General features: G+C 47.3%; 1 protein-coding gene across 1 annotated transcript in view; it reads right to left on the bottom strand.

Moving 5' to 3' along the window:
* LOC119950982 (leucine-rich repeat-containing protein 27-like) overlaps window positions 1-18,819 on the bottom strand; it is a 141,937-nt gene that overhangs the window by 77,764 nt on the left and 45,354 nt on the right. The window lies entirely within an intron of this gene.

The following is an 18,819-nucleotide window of genomic DNA, read 5'->3' as shown; positions in this document are numbered from 1 at the left end:
ATCTGTTTTTATGATACTGGCTAGCTTTACTCTAATTTTGAGCTCAGTTTTTAAAAAAGTCATTTTTTGCTGGTTTCAATATTCTGTCGAATCTTCTGACTTGCCCTAATCTTTGCGGAATTGCAAGCCTTTTCTTTCAATTTGATACTATCTTTCTTCCTTAGTTAACCAGTGCATCCCTCTCCTCGAGTCTTTCTTTCTCACTGGAATGTATCTTTGCTGAGTGTTATGGATATTTCCTTAAATGTCTTCCACTACATCTTTATGGACCTATCCCTTAAGCTAATTTTCCAGTCCACTTTCGCCAGCTAGGTCTTCTTTCCTTTGTTATTACCTATATCTAAGTTTAAAACACTCACTTTAGACCAACTCTTCTTCCCTCAAACTGAATTCAGTCCTGTTATGATCATTGCCACATAGGGGCTATGAGGTCTGAATAAATCCTGTCTCACTTCACATTACCGCATCTAGATAGCCTGCTCTCTGGTTGACTTTAGAATGCCTGCGTCGATCATGATCCTTTATCTAAACCTGCCGCCTATTTTCCAAGGATCTACTGCCCTCTGTTCCCCGCCCATTCATATATCGGTCTAGATCAGTGGTTCTCAACCGAGGTCCACATGGATCCCTGGGGGTCCATTTAACATTACTGGGGGTCCACACAAAAAAAATACCGAATTGGGGGTCCACGGTGATATTTTAGTGGTCCATAGAGCAATTCTACTTCAGGACAATTGTTATTACTGAGAATTAAATTTTTACAGTAATCTACGCCATATTAAAATACTAAAAGTAGAAATATTCATGTAGCTCTGAATTGTTTATGGCAATCAAGTAGAAGAAAAAAACTTTACATTTGACAGTGTCGTAAATTTAAAGTTACCTAGAACAAACAGAGGTGAAAATCACCCATTGTTTCTCCTTGACAAGTTTAATGAATGATTTAACACAGTAATCACTAGAAACTGTGTATATTTGATATGAATTGGTTATTTTTAGAGTAATTTAATTCAATTTAGTAAAAAGTTTTTTTCATTACTTTTCATATTAGAATAAGTTTGGTAACGTACGAAAATACCGCTAATCCGTTTCCAACCCTCACGGTAAGGTAGATTTAGTCATCGGACAAAATATAAGGATTAGTTTACCACGCATATAAGAAGCTTTTTTTTCTGTGGAATTGCTATGGGGGTCCACAAAAAAAAAATGAAGAGGAAAAGGGGTCCATGGGTTAAAAAAGGTTGAGAACTCCTGGTTTAGATGCATGTTAAATGATGCTATCGAGCCCACCTCTACCACCTCTGCTGGCAAAGCGTTCCAGGCACCCACCACCCCCTGCGTCAAAAAACTTTCCACGCAGATCTCCCTTAAACTTTCCCCCTCTCACCTTGAAATCGTGATCCCTTGTAATTGACACCCCCACTCTTGGAAAAACCTTGTTGCTATTAACCCTGTCCATACCTCTCATAATTTTGTAGACCTCAATCAGGTCCCCCCTCAACTAGATGATTTGAGTTATACGGAGAGGCTGGATAGACTGGGACTTTTCCCCCAGGAGCGTAGGAGGCTTAGGGGGTGATCTCATAGAGGTCTATAAAATAATGAGGGGCATAGATGAAATGAAATGAAATGAAATGAAAATCGCTTATTGTCACGAGTAGGCTTCAATGAAGTTACTGTGAAAAGCCCCTAGTCGCCACATTCCGGCGCCTGTCCGGGGAGGCTGGTACGGGAATCGAACCGTGCTACTGGCCTGCTTGGTCTGCTTTAAAAACCAGCGATTTAGCTTTGTGAGCTAAACCAGCCCCAGATAAGGTAGATAGTCAACATCTTTTCCCAAAGGTAGGGGAGTCTAAAACTAGAGGGCATAGGTTTAAAGTGAGAGAGGAGAGATACAAAAGGGTCCAGAGAGGCAATTTTTTCCACACAGAGGGTGGTGACTGCAGAGGCAGTAGCAGAGGCGAGTACAATTTTGTCTTTTAAAAAGCATTTTGACGGTTATATGGGAAAGCTGGGTATAGAGGGTTATTGGCCAAATGCAGGCAATTGGGATTAGCTCTGTGGTAAAATCTGGGCGGCATGGACAAGTTGGGCCGAAGGGCCTGTTTTCATGCTGTAAACCTATATGACTCTATGAGAGCTATAAACTACTCCTACAAGTGATTTCTTACCGTTGCTATTTCTTATCTCTACCCAAACTGATGCTACATCTTGATTTTTTTGGAACTGAGGTCATCCCTCACTATTGTACCAGTTACATGTGCCTTGAAGGCTGCCTATCTTAAACTGCTGTCAATCACTGCCACCTCGACAGGTTGTGATGTATTGTCCCATGACTTGTATTCAGTCCTACAAACCGCGGAAGTGGAAATCGGGTGTGCTATTGTGAGCCTCCTAATTAACATTGTGTGTACATAGTTCCATCTTCAAATAAAGAACCCACATTAATCCTCGTTGTGTGATTGGTATGTTTGTGTTGAAGATGCTAACATAACGGTGAAAGCATGAGGGCTGAAGTGAGGGCTTAAGTGGGTTGGTGCAGTCCCGATGGGCCGAATGGCCTCCTTCTACACTGTATGTTCTATGTTCATGTTTCTGAATATTTGACTGAAAAGTATGCAAGCCTCAACCCTTCACATGCAACAGAAGGAAAGAACTGAGCCTTGGGTCCTGGTAAGATTGTTGAAATTTGGGAGGGGCTGGTTTAGCTCACTCGGCTAAATCGCTGGCTTTTAAAGCAGGCCAGCAGCACGGTTCGATTCCCGTACCAGCCTCCCCGGACAGGCGCCGGAATGTGGCGACTAGGGGCTTTTCACAGTAACTTCATTGAAGCCTACTCGTGACAATAAGCGATTTTCATTTCATTTTCATTTTCAAATCTGCCTGCTGCAAATTTTAAGCAGCAAGAGAAATTAAATAACTGATTCTGGAATATTTAACTTCAAGCAGATAGAGATTGATTATTGCTGTTTATTGTCCCTTCAGGAGGTCAAGGGCTATAAGAAGCCTGTAAAAAACCCTTTTACTTTTGAAGTCTGCAGTTCATATTTCTCCCCAAATCACCATTTTGTGGGCAGAGCTTCAGTAAACCTGGGAAAAATAAGGAAGAGCTCGGCAGTGCCACCATTGCGGCCAAGCAGTAACCTACGACCAGCCACAGCAGTGGTCACTGAAGGTACTGCAACTCTGAGCTAAATTTACTTTAGAAGGGCTGAATAGCTGACAACGGTAAGCTGAAAGATGACCATAAAATTCCCATTCAATTGGAAGGCAGCAGAGACAACACATAGAGCTGCGTTTTCTGAATTTCAGTATTTTCAAACCAGATTATCATACCAATAAAGTTAAAATTTCTATAAGCAATTAAGGTCTTCACAGATGGAATATGTCAAATTTGCTTGATGACCATCTGAAAAATCCAGAAAAAATATGGGCAAAAACTCGGAAGATGAATTATGAGTGAAGCTCAACTTCCAAATACAACACCTGGAATTCATGTCTTTTAGGCAACAACTGACAGAGACCATCGACCAATTCATAAGTAGATGCAGTGATTGTGACTTTATGCCAGCAGAGCTAACCAATAGTATAATTGAAGGCATTACTACATAGCGAATGCAAGCACAAAGCCAAACAACTGGGTAGATACAGATTACAGGATATGTGTAATTTGTCCACCATTGCACAATAGCTAGCACAGGCAAGCATAAAGTGCAATGCGGGCAGTATGATCTTACACAGACAAGCAGAGTTTTCCCAGCTTTTAACAGTGTATGAAAGACACCAGAGAACATTGGAAGTGTCAATACAGAAAGCAAAAGCTTGATTAAGTGGTTCAATGGCACAAGAAACTACATTCAGAAGCCACACAGGTACAGCCTTTCAATGAACCAAGAACCTGTACTAAACAGAATCAAGACAAGATCCACAAAAAGTCTAGTCAAGCTACATGGTTACTTGATGAGGATGACCAGAACATGACACACACAAAGTGATCTGACATTTAGCATTGTGAACATCAAAGAATGTATTCGCATGCGGCTGGGTCTGATGTTCAGCAGGGAGGGTCAAAGTGCAGAAGAGCAATAGTCATAGGGGACTCTATAGTCAGGGGTACAGATAGGCGCTTTTGTGGACGTGAAAGAGACTCCAGGATGGTTTGTTGCCTCCCTAGTGCCAGGGTCCAGGATTTCACAGAACACGTAGCGGGCATCCTGAAGGGGGAAGGCAGAGGTCGTGGTACATATTGGCACTAACGACATAGGCAGGAAGGGGGATGAGGTCCTACAGCAGGGGTTTCGGGAGCTCGGCAGAAAGTTAAAAGTTAATTACACCCTCTAGGGTGTAATCTCAGGATTATTCCATGTGCCACGTGCCAGTGAGGCTAGAAATGGGAAGATAGCGCAGCTAAACACGTGGCTAAACAGCTGGTGTAGGAGGGAGGGTTTTCAGTTATCTGGACCACTGGGAGCTCTTCTGGGACAGGTGTGACCTGTATAAGAAGGACGGGTTACATCTAAACAGGAGAGGCATAAATATCCTGGCCGCAAGGTTTGCTAGTGTCACACGGGAGGATTTAAACTAGTATGGCTGGTGGGTGGGTACTGGAGCAACAGGTCAGAAGGTGAAAGAATTGAGGGAGAACTAGGGAATAGGGCCAGTATGGCTCTGAGGAAGAGCAGACAGGGAGATGTTGCTGAAAACAGCGGGACTGGTAGCCAGAAGAGCATATGTTTTAATGCAAGAAGTATAACAGTTAAGGCAGATGAACTTAGAGCTTGGATTAGTACTTGAAATCATGATGTTGTTGCCATTACAGAGATCTGGTTGAGGGAAGGACAGGATTGGCAGCTAAACGTTCCAGGATTTAGATGTTTCAGGTGGGATAGAGGGGGATGTAAAAGGGGTGGAGGCGTTGCGCTACTGGTTAGGGAGAATATCACAGTTGTACTACAGGAAGACACTCAGACGGCAGCGAGGCTATATGGGTAGAGATCAGGAATAAGAAGGGTGCAGTCACAATGTTGGGGGTTTACTACAGGCCTCCAAACAGCCAGCGTGAGATAGAGGAGCAGATAGGTAGACAGATTTTGGAAAGGGGTAAAAGCAACAGGGTTGTTGTGATGGGTGACTTTAACTTCCCCAATATTGACTGGGACTCACTTAGTGCTAGGGGCTTGGACGGGGCAGAGTTTGTAAGGAGCATCCAGGAGGGCTTCTTTAAACAATATGTAGATAGTCTAACTAGAGAAGGGGTTGTAGTGGATCTGGTATTGGAGAATGAGCCCAGCCAGGTGGTAGAAGTTTCAGTAGGGGAGCATTTCGGAAACAGTGACCACAATTCAGTAAGTTTTAAAGTGTTGGTGGACAAGGATGAGTGGTCCTAGGGTGAATGTGCTAAATTGAGGGAAGGCTAATTATAACAATATTAGACAGGGACTGAAGAATCTTAAATGAGGATAGATGTTTGAGGGGGAATTAACATCTGACATGTGGGAGGCTTTCAAGTGCCAGTTGAAAGGAATTCAGGACCAGCACGTTCCTGTGAGGAAGAAGGATAAATATGGCAAATTTCAGGAACCTTGGATAACAAGAGATATTGCAGGCATCCTCAGAAAAAGGAGGCTTCTGTCTGGCGAGAAGGCTGTGAACAGACGAAGCCTGTGTGGAATATAAGGAAAGTAGGAGGGCTAAAAGGGGTCACAAAAAGTCATTGGCAAATGGGGTTAAAGAGAATCCCAAGGCTTTTTACATGTACATAAAAAGCAAGAGGGTAGTCCACTGAAGGACAGGGGAAGGAATCTATGTGTGGAGCCAGAGGAAATGGGCGAGGTATTAAATGAATACTTTGCACCAGTATTCACCAAAGAGAAGGAATTGGTGGATGTTGAGTCTGGAGAAGGGTGTGTAGATAGCCTGGCTCACATTGAGATCCAGAAGACGAGGTGTTGGGCGTCTTGAAAAATATTAAGGTGGATAAGTCCCTAGGGCCTGATGGGATCTACCCCAGAATACTGAAGGAGGCAAGAGAGGAAATTGCTGAGGCCTTGACAGAAACCTTTGGATCCTCACTGCCTTCAGGTGATGTCCTGGAGGACTGGAGAATAGCCAATGCTGTTTCTTTGTTTAAGAAGGGTAGCAAGGATAATCCAGGGAACTGCAGGCTGGTGAGCCTTACGTCAGTGGTAGGGAAATTACTGGAGAGAATTCTTCGAGACAGGATCTACTCCCACTTGGAAGCAAGTGGCCGTATTAGCGAGAGGCAGCACGGTTTTGTGAAGGGGAGGTAGTGTCTCACTAACTTGATAGAGTTTTTCGAGGTCACAAAGATGATTGATGCAGGTAGGGCAGCGGATGTTGTCTATATGGACTTCAGTAAGGCCTTTGATAAGGTCCCTCATGGCAGACTGGTACAAAAGGTGAAGTCACGCGGGATCAGACATGAGCTGACAAGATGGATACAAAACTGGCTAGGTCATAGAAGGCAGAGAGTAGTAATGGAAGGATGCTTTTCTGATTGGGGGACACTGGCTAGTGGTGTTCCACAGGGATCAGTGCTGGGACCTTTGCTGTTTGTAGTATATACAAATAATTTGGAGAAAAATGTAACTGGTCTGATTAGTAAGTTTGCGGATGACACAAAGGTTGGTGGAATTGCAGATAGTGATGAGGACTGTCAAAGGATACAGCAGGATTTAGATCATTTGGTGACTTGGGCGGAGAGATGGCAGATGGAGTTTAATCCGGACAAATGTGAGGGAATGCATTTGCATGTAATACAGGTAGGGAATATACAGTGAATGGTAGGACCCTCAAGAGTATTGACAGTCATAGAGATCTGGGTGTACAGGTCCACAGGTCACTAAAAGGGGCAACACTGGTGGAGAAGATAGTCAAGAAGGCATACGGCATGCTTGCCTTCATTGGCCTGGGCATTGAGTATAAAAATTGGCAAGTCATGTTGCAGCTGTACAAAACCTTAGTTAGGCCACACTTAGAGTAAAGAGTTCAATTCTGGCCACCACACGACCAGAAGGATATGGAGGCTTTGGAGAGGGTGCAGAAGAGATTTACCAGGATGTTGCCTGGTATGGAGGGCATTAGCTTTGAGGAGAGGTTGAATAAACTCGGTTTGTTTTCACTGGAACGACAGAGGTTTAGGAGCAACCTCAGAGGTCTACAAAATTAGGAGGAGCATAGACTGAGTGGATAGTCAAGAGGCTTTTTCCCACGGTAGAGGGCTCAATTACTATGGGCATAGGTTTAAGGTGCGAGGGGCAAGGTTTGAGGAGATGTGATGGAACCATCAATTCACGAGACACGCACTTTAAAATATGAACAGTGGAGAAATCGGTGGAGGTTGGCGTCATGGTGCTGCTCGTCATAGCCGCAGATGGTGGCATTGTCCAAGTACGGAAACGTGGCCCGCAGCCCGTACTGGTCCACCATTCGGTCCATTGCTCATTGGAAAACCAAGACCCCATTAGTGACGGCGAAGGGGACCCAGAGGAAATGTAAAAGGCGGCCATCGGCCTCGAATGCCGTGTAGTGGCGGTCCTCCGGGCGGATTGGGAGCTGGTGGTATGCAGACTTCAGATCCACCGTGGAAAAGAGCCGATACTGGGCGATCAGATTTACCATGTCTGCAATCCTGGGGAGGGGATATGCGTCGAGGAGCATAAATCTATTTATGGTCTGACTATAGTCGACAACCATGCGGAATTTTCCCCCGGTCTTAACGACCACCACCTGAGCTCTCCAGGGACTATTGCTGGCCTCTAGAATCCCCTCACTGAGAAGCCTTCGGACCTCTGATCTGATAAATACCCTATCCTGCAGGCTGTATCGCCTGCTACGAGTGGCTACGGGTTTACAGTCCTTTGTGAGATTGGCGAAGAGAGGAGGGGGGGGAGATTCGCAGTGTAGCGAGGCTGCAGATAGTGAGTGGGGGCAGGGGCCCGCCGAAGCTGAGGGTTAGGCTCTTAAGGTTACACTGAAAATCTAGGCCTAATAAGATTGGCGCGCAGAGGTCGGGCAAAACGTAGAGTTGAAATTTTGAGTAGCTCGCGCCTCGGATTGTGAGTGTCGCGGCGGTGCGCCCCTGGATCTGTACAGAATGGGAGCCTGAAGCGAGCGAGATAGTTTGCTGCAGGGGGAAAACGGGGAGAGTCTTACCAGGTCTGGGTGTATGAAGCTCTCAGTGCTCCCGGAGTCAAAAAGGCATGGCGGGTTGTACCCGTTGATTTGGACCTCTGCCATCGAATTTCGCAGATGCTTCAGGCGTGATTGATCCAGGGTGACTCCGCCGAGTTGCGGGCCACGTGACGAGCGCCCAGGGAGGTCGTACTCTTCCGATGAGTTATCCGAGCGTGGAGATGCAGGTCGGGCCCGTGGATCGCACGTGGCGGGCGGCAAGGAAGATGGCGTCCAAGATGGCGGCCCCCATGAGTCGCACGTAGCCGGCTGCTTGGTGGAGGTTTGCCAAGATGGCGGCCCCATGGATCGCACGTGGCGGGAGGGGGCGGGGTCGGGGCATAGGCCGCAGCGTTTCGGGCCCCGCGGGCCTGCGGGTGTGGGGAGCGATTACTTCGTGCCGCTGGAGAGTTGGAAGCTGGGGCTCTTTTTGCGAGGCACACTCTCACGTAGTGGCCTTTCCGCCCGCAGCTGTTGCAGGTCGCATTGCGGGCCGGGCAGTGCTGCTGTGGGTGCTGATTCTGGCCGCAGAAATGGCAGGCTGGAGCAGCCTGGTGGCTGGGCGGGCGCGTGGCACAGGCCTGGGGGAGTTGCTGGTCGGGGGCCCATGATTGGGTCACGGGGTCCGCGGGGAAAGAGGTGAGGCTGCGGAAGGAGACCTCCATCGTGGTAGCAATTTCCGCAGTTGTTTCTAAGTCTTGGGCCCCCTTTTCCAGCAGTCGTTGGCACACATAATTAGACCTGAGGCCCGCTACAAAAACATCGCGTACATCAAGTTCTCTATGTTCAGCCGCGGTAACCGCTTGATAGTTACAGTCAATAGATAGATTATTGAGCTCTCTTAAAAATTCGGCGAGTGATTCTGTAGGCCGCTGGCGGCGAGTCTGAACACATGGTGTGCGTAAACTTCGTTAATGGGCCTTATATACATCTTATCGAGTATCGCTAGCGCTGCAGTATATGAACCGGCCGAGTTTAGCGTAGAGATTCTGTGGCTCACCCTCGCGTGCAGTAGACTTAACTTCTGTTCCTCTATTGTTTTGGCTGTGCTCGCTTCTGCCAGGTAGGCCTTAAAGCACCGCAGCCAGTGGGAGAAGATTTATTTTGCCTCTGCATCCTGTGGGTCGAGTTCCAGGCGTCCAGGCTTGAGGGCTGATTCCATGATCGATCCTGACTGTTCTTAAGTAGATTAAATTGATAGAACCATCAATTCACGAGACACGTGCTTTAAGATATGAACAGTGGTTTTAATCTACTTACTACAGAGCCAGCCTGTTACCCACTGAACTCACGATGAATTGCAGGCTGGCTCTGGACACGGTTATTTATACAGCAGTCAAGGGGGAGGAGTTGTGGGCGGAGCCCTGTACAAACTCCTGAGCATTCCCAGAGCTACTCCCCTTAGTGGTCGGATATCGCTACTGCGCTTACAATGGTATTGGTAAATACAGTGTGAATTACTACGTTACATTCACCACAAGATGTACGAGGCAAGTTTTTTGCTTTTTTACACAGAGGGTAGAGGGTGCCTGGAACTTGCAGCCGGAGGAGGTGGGGGAAGCAGGGACGATACTGATATTTAAGGGGTGTTTTGACAAATACATGAATAGGATGGGAATAGAGGGATACGGACCCCGGAAATGTAGAAGATTTTAGTTCAGACGAGCAGCATGGTCAGCGCAGGTTTGGAGGGCCGAACGGCCTGATCCTGTGCTGTACTTTTTTTTGTTCTTTAGTACCAACCAACAGAAACCTTTGTCGCCATCTAGATTCTGTGCCCACAAATGGTGGACAGCCATGTCATTCTGTAGTGCAGATCGTCAGCCAACAGGCTGAGTGGCACAACTTGAACCGAATATGTTTATCCATTCCAAAAGTGCATACTTCATCGAACTGCAGAACCAATATTCAGCAGGTAAATGTGGAAATTCCTCCCCAGTTATCACTTGTCAATATTCCCACGATTACAAAACACCTTTTTCAAAAAACAGAGGAAGATGTTTGCATGGGTGTAACAAATTAAGACCAACACCCAATGGTTGACACATGAAGCACTGCTGCCTCACAACTCCAGGGTCCCGGGTTCAATTCCAGCCTCGGGTAACTGGCTGTGTGGAGTTTGCACTTTCTCCCCGTGTCTGCGTGGGTTTCCTCCGGGTGCTCCGGTTTCCTCCCACAATCCAAAGATGTGCAGGTTCGGTGGATTGTCAATAAGAAATTTCCCCTGAGTGTCCAAAAGGTTCGGTGGGGTTACATGGTTACGGGGATGGGGTGGAGGCATAGACTTAGTAGGGTGCACTTTCCAAGAGTCGGTGCAGTGTCGATTGGCCAAATAATCTCCTTCTGCACTGTAAATTCTATGATTGTAAATCTAAAAGCAATCGTCAGCACATGCCAGAACCAATATTGTATCAAGCATGAACATCAAATTGCATGACAGTGGAATGAAGCACATGCCAAATGAGAATAATACCATAACCATAAACACCAAGCAATCTAAAGAGTAACGCAAACAAAATACTAACTGGCATTCCGAAAACGTATGGCAGCCTTCAGCAAAAATCACCATAACTAAGTCTGGATTGATAAGAAAATCGCTGATATCCTTCAGAGACTTGTAAACTTATTACTTTTGTACATTTGTCTATTCAGATACAATACTGTTTTATTTTGTTGTCAATCACTGCCGCCGACCTAATCCAGAGATGATTACCTTTGAGGTTCTGCTTTTAATTTAGCCACAAGTTGCTCATACTTCCTAAGCGGAACCTATTTCTTAGTCCTATCCATGTCATTGGTGGACCAGATATAGGGAGCAAATCAAGTGGTCTTCCCCTCCCACTGCAAGTTCCTCTCTAGCCCAGAGCACATGTCCCAAATCTTTGCACAGGGCTGGCAACACAGCACGCTGGATTTTTAGCTACAGAGATCTATGTCTATCCCTTGACTATATTCTCCCCACTAAAACTACATTTAAATTACTGTCTGCCTGTTTAAATATCTTCCTGCACTGTGGTGCCATGGTCAGTTTATGCATTTACGCTGCAGTCCCTGCTTTCATCAGAGGCTGCAAGAACCTCAATCCTAGACAATGGCAATGCTGAGGCTCCTGCACTTATACCTTCTCGATTCCCATAACCTGCAGTCATGTCTTCCCCATCGTGGACAAAATCAGAAGAGCCTAATCCAAGCAGTGTGACTGCCTCCTGGAACAAAACATCTAGCTAACCTTTCCCCTCCCTGACACATCACAGGGTCCAAAACTCAGATGTCAGCTCATTAACTCTTGAGTTGGTTTCTCAAGCTGAGGACACCTGCTGCAGACATATTTGCCTTGGATCACAGGGGTATCCATAAATGCCTATATACTGCAGCTGTAACGCATCACCTGCCCCGACATCTTTGTAGTGTTTTCATTAATTAATTACTTTATTAATTGCATGTTAATTAAGCCTCTGGTCCTGCCTGCGCTTATATTATTTCAATTAATGTTCTACTTACCCGAACCGAAATTCCCTAGACGCACTCCATTATGCCTTACTCCTCTTGAAGTCTCACTCCTTTATATCTGACTCGATTGGAAGCATCACTCCTGTATGCCCGCTCCTCTCAATTCTTTATGCCTCATTCTGTCTCACTCCATTGTTCTTTAATAGCCTGCTCCTCCTTGCTCTGCTCCTCTCAAAGTTTTGCTACTTTATGCGCTGGTCCTCTTGAAGTCACATTGCTTTATACCTGTCTCCTCTCGAGGTCTTGTTCTTTATACTCTGCTCTTTTGGAGGTCTTGCACCTTTATGCCTAGTGTTTTAAACCCTTTAAAAGAAGCCCACATCTGATCTCTCTATCCTTGAAAACTAGAATCTTATATCTCACCTGAATTCTCCAGGATCCTTAAACATGTTCTTGCAATATAACATTGCACTTATTGATCCTACAATTTCCTGTACAAATACATTGAGTATGATTTATGTCCAGCCACGTGCATCAAGACTTGACTGATCAAAATCACCAATCATTATCTTATATTGCTGCGATCATAGATCACTGTCCCTCTGTTGCAGAGGATAAATAGCGACTGCAATGAATCAGATAGAAATGGAAAGTTATTCGAGTGTTCTCTCTCCAAAGGCTGCGCAAACCTGGAAGAAACATGACAGATGTTACAAATTATTTTACTCCACAATTTAACCATTGTTTCACTTTGGTGTGGTGAGCCAGAAATCTATGGTGCCAAGTCGCTCATGTACAGTATCTAATTTCAATTAAAGATTCTGGAAAACAGTATTGAGAATCTCAAACTATTTTCATGCTGAAGTTTAAAATTAATTTTATATACCCGTGAATGTTAAATAATACATTGCTAGCTATTCTACTGAATTTAGCTTCTCTATAATTTGTTCTCAGAATAGATTTTAATGAGTAGCTTTGGCCTGAGTTACCATAAGACCATATTTTACAGGAGCAGAATTCGGCCACTTAGCCCATCGAGTCTGCTCTGCCATTCAATCATCGCTGATATTTTTCTCATCCCCATTCTCCTGCCTTCACCCATAACCCCGGATCCCCTTATTAATCAAGAACCTATCTATCTCTGCCTTAAAGACACTCAGTGAATTGGCCTCCACAGCCTTCTGCAGCAAAGAGTTCCACAGATTCACAACCCTCTGGCTGAAAAAATTCCTCCTCATCTCTGTTTTAAAGAATCGTCCCTTTAGTCTGAGATGGTGTCTCCTGGTTCTAGTTTTCCTACAAGTGGAAACATCCTCTCCACGTCCACTCTATCCAGGCCTCGCAGTATCCTGTAAGTTTCAATAAGATTCCTCCCTCATCCTTCTAAACTCCAATGAGTACAGACCCAGAGTCCTCAACCATTCCTCATACAACAAGCTCTTCATTCCAGGGATCATTCTTGTGAACCTCCTCTGGACTCTTTCCAAGGCCAGCACATCCTTCCTTAGATACCGGGCCCAAAACTGCTCACAATACTCCAAATGGGGTCTGACCAGAGCCTTATACAGCCTCAGAAGTACATCCCTGGTCTTGTATTCTAGCCCTCTTGACATGAATGCTAACATTGCATTTGCCTTCTTAAATGCCGACTGAACCTGCATATTAACCTTAAGAGAATCTTGAACAAGGACTCCCAAGTCCCTTTGTGCTTCTGCTTTCCGAAGCATTTCCCCGTTTAGAAAATAGTCTATGTCTAGATTCCTCCTTCCAAAGTGCATAGCCTCACACCTTTCCACATTGTATTTCATTTGCCACTTCATTGCCCACTCTCCTAGCTTGTCCAAGTCCTTCTGCAGACTCCTTGCTTCCTCAATACTACCTGTCCGTCTACAGATCTTTGTATCATCTGCAAACTTAGCAATAGTGCCTTCAGTACCTTCTTCCAGATCGTTAATATATATTGTGAAAAGTTGCGATCCCAGCACAGACCCTGAGGCACACCACTAGTCACCGGCTGCCATCCTAAAAAAGACCCCTTTCTCCCCACTCTTTGCCTTCTGCCAGTCAGCCAATCCTCTTACCATGCCAGGATCTTACCCTTAACTCCATGGGCTTTTAACTTATTTAACATTCTCCTATGCGGCACCTTGTCAAAGGCCTTCTGGAAATCTAATGAAATCACAACCACTGATTCTCCTTTGTTTAACTTGCTTGTTTCCTCCTCAAAGAACTCTAACATGATCCATTAAACAGCTGATATTTCTGGAAATTTGGAGAGTTTTGTGAGGGCCACGAAGAATCCAGCACAAGTTGAAGGATAGAAAGAAATAATATGTATTTGCAATAACATATATATACACAACAGCAGGAACAACTTCCTTGCTGCTCATTCTTCTCTAGCTGGTTCCAAACTGGCCAGCTTTATTTATGCAGGGAATCTGCGAATGCTTTCTCCGCCCCCCTCATTGGGGAAGCTCATACTCCCAAAGGATTGTGGGATTGCTAATAGTCCCCAGCCAGTGGTAAGCATGCAAGTTATAACATCCCTCCCCCCTCAAAGTCCAAGGAATCCACCGAAGACCATTTGCACGAGGCGCTGGATCGGGCAGCTTGTAACGAGACAGAACACGGTGCTTCCATGATGAATGGCGTAATGGTTGTACATCCAGGGCCCGTGGGCCCGAGGATTCCCCTTCTGAGGCGTCCTGTGTCTCCATTTCGGAGTCGGAGTCCGCTGCCTCCGTCATCTCGGCGTCTCTATCCCCACGCGGTTCTGCAACGCCCTGCGCAGGCTTTGAGTGGGGCACCAGAGGAAGATTATGAGGAATACTTTCCACTTTGTCTGGTCTCTGTGGCTATAGAAATGAGCTCCGGGGGCGGGGAATCTTTGTAAGGGATGGTCTTCTGGACCGAACGTGGTCTACATGCTTGCGCTGAAGACGACCCTGGGCTTGCACATGGTAAGAGATAGGGCCCGATCGGCGAAAGATTACGCCAAAGAAACAATGGGCATCACCAGCAAAATTCCGAACGAACACGGAGTCACCGGGCGCAAACTGCCGAATCGGCGATGCCGAGAAAAAACATGTCCCGGCCGTTCTTGAGTGCGGCGTACTTTTGCGCCAATGTCCGGGAAAAAAATGCTAAGGCGGGTGCGAAGTCTGCGGCCCATTAGGAGTTCCGCAGGAGCTACCCAGTCACCGCATGAGGGGTGGTCCTATATGAAAACAAAAAACGAGCCAGTCTTGTGTCCATCGACCCGGAAGACTGCTTCTTTAGGCCTCGTTTGAATGTCTGCACTGCGCGCTCCGCCAACCCATTTGAAGCCGGGTGGTATGGGGCGGTGCGGATATGGCGTATGCCGTTCATCTTCATGAACCTCGCAAACTCCTCACTTGTGAACGGAGTGCCTGATGCGACCATCAATTCACTCAAAGCCACGAGTAGAAGCAAATCAAGGCTTTAATCAGCTTAGAACAGAGCCTGCCTGCGACTGGTACAATACTGTGAACCTCCTACAGGTCAACTGCTCTTTATACTTCCTTTCAAGGGGAGGAGCCATGGGCGGAGCCCGTACATGCCCCAACATATCCCCCTGTAGATGAAGCCACACAATGGCCCATAGGTGGAGCCCACAAGGTCAACAACATAACATAGCTGTAACACAATGGCAGAACATGATACTAATACAATGGTGAATTACTAGTACTATACATTCACCACAGTGCCGTTATCCGTGACCTGCACCTTGGGGAGGCCATGCATACTGAAAGACAAACGCATCTTCTTGATTGTTGCGCAGGACATTGTGCCTCCCATCTTATGCACCTCTAACCATTTAGACTAGGCATCGATTAATAGAAGGAACATGGATCCTTGAAAAGGGCTGGTGAAATCAGCAGGCAAGCAGCCCAAGGCCACCCTGGCCATTCCCATTGATGGAGGGGCACGGCCGGCGGAAGCTTCTGATGCTCCTCGCAAATGGAGCAGTTTTGGGCCACCTTCTCAATGTTGGTGTTGAGGCCTGGCCACCAAACGTAACTCCAGGCCAACATTTTCATTTTGGACACACCCAGATGCCCATTGAGCAAGTCTCTTAGTATCAGCTCTTGTCCTTTTTCCGGGACAATCACACGCGTCCCCCCACAACAGGATACCGTCTTCCACGCTAAATTCTGACAGCTTGGAGGAAAATGCCCGCAACTGGCCTGTGAGCTGTTTATGCTGCCCACCATACAGGACTATGTGCCGAACCTTTGACAGGACTGGCTCCGTCTGTGTCCACTCACAGATCTGTGATGCCTTGACAGGCAAGGAGTCCATAACATTTAGGGTTGCAACCACCACACCGGTCGTGGGGGTCAACATGGGGCCGGTCGATAAAGGCAATCGGCTCAGTGCGTCGGCATTCGCTATCTGGTTTGTGTTCCAGAGAATACTAATAGGCAGCGAGCAACAAAGTCCAGCGCTGGATCCGTGCGGAAGCAATGGGCGGTATTGGTTTATCCTCTCAGAAAAGTCCCAGCAGAGGCTTATGATCAGTCACAATAGTGAAGTGGCGGCCATACACGTACTGGTGGAAGCGTTTCACCGCAAAAACCACCGCCAGGCCCTCCTTCTTGATCTGCGCATACTTCTTTTCCACTGCAGTCAATGTGCGGGAGGCGAAAGCTATCGGCCGTTCGGCCCCGTTCTCCATCTTGTGGGACAGGACAGCCCCAATACCATACGGGGATGCATCACATGTGATGAACACAGGCTTTCCAGGATCTTAGTGGGTTAGTAACCCAGACGATGACAATTGTTATTTTACCCACCGGAAAGCGGTTTCTTAGGCTGACCCCAAACCCAGGTGTAATTTTTCTTTAGCAGAAGGTGCAATGGGGCCAGCGTAGTTGCCAGATTGGGGAGGAACTTCTCGAATAGTTTACGAGGCCGAGAAAAAAACAAAGATGCAAAGTGTCTGTCGGGGCGGGGGCCTGTTGAATTGCGCGCACCTGCTCTGCGACGGGGTGCAAACTTTTGCGGTCCACCCAATAACCCAGGTAGACCACTTCTTTAGCCTGAAAGATGCACTTTGTGCGACGTAAACGGACTCCAGCCTCCGAAAAACTTCTAAGGACAGCCTCCAAATTTTCCAAATGTTCCTGCTCCGATGTCCCTGTAATCAAAACGTTGTCTAAGTAGACAGCGACACGCGGTAAACCTCTCAAAATGCCCTCCATGATGCGTTGCAAAATAGCGCAGGCAGAGAATAACCCAAAGGGCAACTGTGTATATTCATGCAGGGAGGCAGGGCCCAGCTCTAACAGTGGGGTAGGCGTGACTCGTATCTAATTTTGTGAATGAGAGACCGCCTGCAAGCTTCGCGTAGAGATCCTCGATACGAGGCACTGGATATTGGTCAAGCCAGGAAGCCGTATGCACTGTAAGTTTATCGTCGCCACACAAGCGAACTGTGGCATCTGGCTTCATTACAGGTACAATTGGTGCTGCCCAGTCAGCAAAACGGGCCTGATAATACCCAAAGTCTCCAAACGAGTGAGCTCCCCTTCTACCTTCTCTGTCGGCAAGGCGTAAGGCACCGCACGCGCCCGGAAATAGCAAGGCGTGGCTCCTGGTTTGATTTGGATACGGCTACGGCTCCTTTAATTTTCCCCAACCAGGCTGGAATACATCTGGGTACCGTCCTTGCACCTCAGTCAACCCTCCAGAAACTGTTTGGAGGATGTGCTGCCACTGCAGCTGCAAATGGCATAACCAGTCCCGACCCAACAGGCTGGGCCCGTGGCCGCACACCACCATAAGTGGAAAACGCCCCTCCTGGCGTCCATAAACAACAGGGGTCATCGTAGTTCCTGCAATGTCCAATGGCTCCTCCGTATAGGTGGCCAACCAGGCCTGTGTGCCGGTTAATGGAAGGGTCTGTATACCCTGCTTGATGCTGACGAATGTCCTCTGGGCGATCACGGAGACCGCGGCGCCAGTGTCCAACTCCATCTCAAGCAGGTGACCATTGACCCGTACTGTCACCTTAATGGGGGCCACACGGGGAGCTGCCACACAATGCAGCTGCAGACAGTCGCCTTCCGTCTCCACGTCCTCGGAAAGTAGTCGTCGCAGGTTCATCCAAATGGAAGGGACGGCCCCTGGGCTGGCCCCAGTTTCTGTCGGAACAACGGTACCTCTGGCGCCCCCAGGACCGCCGTCCATGAAGGGGTCGGCGCCCACAAGTCTGACACAGACATGGCTCCTCATCCATTGGTTCTGGAGAAGGCTCCCTTCGGGGAGGAATGTCCAACGGCCACTGGCGTCGATCCGGATATCACCTCGCCCAAGGTACCGCAGGGGAGCACGGGGCACTTTCGGACAGAAGGAGTTGCACCCCAAGGCATGCACCTCCATTCCCTGTAGCTCCTGCACTCCCCGCTCTGCGCTCTCTCGGGACAATACTATTTGAATGGCCGGCAGAAAAGTCATTGTTGGCTCAGCGAACAACTTTCTCTTGGTGGCCGCATTAATACCGCAAACCAAACGGTCGCGTAACATTTCTGATAAGGTCTCACCATAGTCACAGTACTCCGCATACTGCATAGCCTGGATAGAAACTCGGCAAGGTATTCTCCTAGGGTCCTCTCAGCGGTATTAAACCGGTAACGCTGGACTATCGTGGACGGAGTTGGGTTAAAATGTTGCCCCACTAAGTTCACAAGTTCATCAAACGTTTTGGTGTCCGGCACAACTGGGTGCGTAAGGCTCCTAATCACCCCCAACGTATGCGGGCCGCAGGCGGTGAGCAACATGACAATCTGGCGCTCGTTTTCGGTGATGTTTGCCCGAAAATAGTAACGCATCCGTTGGGCGTACTGGTTCCAGCTTTCCAGCGCAGCGTCAATAACATCCAAATGTCCATACAGAGGCATGGTGCAATAGAAAACAACTTCCAACCTGTATCCAACAAAAATCCAGGGAGGTGGCTTCAGCAGTGTAGATAGCCTTTCACTTTAACCCTCGTCGCCAGTTTTGTGAGGGCCACGAAGGATCCAGCACGAGTTGAAGGATAGAAATAAATAATATTTATTTACAATAACATATACAACAGCAGCAGCAGCTCCCTTGCAGCTCAGTCACCTCTAGCCGGTTCCAAACTGGCCAGCTTTATTTCTGCAGGGAATC

This window comes from Scyliorhinus canicula, chromosome 16 (assembly GCF_902713615.1).
Source record: "Scyliorhinus canicula chromosome 16, sScyCan1.1, whole genome shotgun sequence".
Classification (NCBI taxonomy): Eukaryota; Metazoa; Chordata; class Chondrichthyes; order Carcharhiniformes; family Scyliorhinidae; genus Scyliorhinus; species Scyliorhinus canicula.
The sequence above is the reverse complement of the archived record's forward strand: the minus strand, read 5'-3'. Positions and strand labels throughout refer to the sequence as shown.